Source organism: Micromesistius poutassou, assembly GCF_964030765.1.
Source record: "Micromesistius poutassou genome assembly, chromosome: 11".
NCBI lineage: Eukaryota > Metazoa > Chordata > Actinopteri > Gadiformes > Gadidae > Micromesistius > Micromesistius poutassou.
In genome coordinates, this window is record NC_140281.1 from 15638488 (window position 1) to 15640335 (window position 1848).

At 63.6% G+C, this 1848-nt stretch overlaps 1 pseudogene across 1 annotated transcript; it reads left to right on the forward strand.

The window, feature by feature from the left end:
• The first annotated feature begins 257 nt into the window (after positions 1–257).
• Positions 258–1321, forward strand: LOC311355524 (annotated as a pseudogene). Its single transcript has one exon. The product of its transcript is annotated as an uncharacterized misc_RNA (transcript).
• Positions 1322–1848: the final 527 nt, after the last annotated feature.

The following is a 1848-nucleotide window of genomic DNA, read 5'->3' on the forward strand; positions in this document are numbered from 1 at the left end:
CAGGTGTCCGCAATCAGACCCAATCAGGAAGTGTGTATTTATGTGCCTGCTTTGCCTTTCAGTAGGGGGAAGAACACAGAGAGCGGCAGACGCTCACGTGGACAGATCGACAGGGGAGAAAGGGCAGAGAGCCTGGCCACAGTGTTTGTGGACCCTACTGTGCACGTTTCGTGCGTTCTATGATTTACTTGTTGTTCGCTTTTTGAGCAATAAAGCGAACCGCGTGTTCAAAACGCCAAGCCTGTGTCCGCCCACTCCTTGAACTCGCTACAGTGGAGCCCAAGGTGAGGCGAGTGCGGCTATGGAGCAGTCACCATTGGCAGCGATACTCGGGCATCTCACGCAGATGTCCGAACGGCAGGCGCAGCTACAGCAGGCGCAGAACGAGGTGCTCCTGGAGCTGGGCCAGTCTTTGACCGCCGATCGGGCGGTCCTCCAGGAGCTCCTCGTCTCCAGCGACCGCGATCGGGAACCCAGAGCGGCGGGGGCGGTGGGCCACATCCACGTCCCCAAGATGGGCGAGACCGACGACGCGGAGGCCTTCCTGGAGACGTTCCGGGGGGTGGCCGAGGTCTCCGGGTGGCCACGCCAGGAGTGGGCTCACCGCCTCCTGCCGCTCCTGACGGGCGAGGCCCAGCTCGCGGCCCACAGTCTGCCAGCAGGGGCCCAGCGGGACTACGAGGCGGTGGACAAGGCCATCCGGGACCGGCTAGGCCTGAACCCGGAGGAACATCGCCGCCGGTTCCGGGCCCTCACCTTTTCAGAAGGCGATCGCCCCTTCACCTACGCCCAGCAGCTGCGGGACCAGGCGAGGAGGTGGTTGGCCCCGGAGAGGAACAACCCCGAGGAGATCGTGGAGCAGGTGGCCCTCGAGAGGTTCGTCGAGGGGCTCCCAGCCAGAACATCCACCTGGGTCCGGTACCACCGGCCCGAGAGCCTCTCGGCGGCCGTCAAAATCGCGGAGGGCCACCTGATTCCCCCCTCGACCGACAGAAGACCACCAGCACCAACCCCGAGCCCGCGGACCGGTGCGGCGGCCCTGCGGGGGTACAAACCCACCCCGCTACCAAGAGCGAGGTGGGGGGGGGGGGCCCACTCCAGAGCAGGCACATGAATCACCTTCCCCCCCCATCCCGCAGGCGGGCCCTCAGACGGCAAGAGAGGGGTGTTGGCGGTGCGGACAGCCGGGACACCTTCGGAGGGACTGCCCGATGATGGAGGTGGGCCAGGTTGTCCGCGTCACCGGTGCCCCGATCCCTCCCTACGGTCCCGGCGAGGCGTACCGTATCCCGGTGAGGATACAACGGGGTACGTACCAGGCGCTGTTGGATTCCGGCTGTATGCAGACCATGATCCATCAGCGCCTGGTGCGGTCCGAGGCATTGGTCGAGGTGTCGAGCGTTTCGGTGAGGTGCATACACGGGGATGTTCACACGTATCCCTTGGTCCCTATCGAAATTCGTTATGGGGGAAAAACGCATAGGGTCAAGGCGGCGGTTAGTCCGAGCCTCACGTACCCCCTGATTCTAGGGATAGATTGGGCTGGGTTTCCAGGGGCAGTTAGCGAGAGTGCGGGGGTACGGACACGACAGATAGGGACATGTAAGTCATGTGCTGTGTTCTGCGCCGATGCGAGGGTGTCCGACGCTGCTCAGGGATCGGGGGAGGAGGCGGGAGGTTCTCAGCCCGAGGGCCGAGCGTCGACATTCCCACCGGTGGACGATTTCCCCCTTGAGCAGTCTCGTGACGCTACTCTACGCTCCGCCTTCGACCAAGTGATTTCCATTGATGGTCTTCGGGTACAGCCAGACGCAGTGCTGACTTACCCACACTTTGTGGTGATTAGGG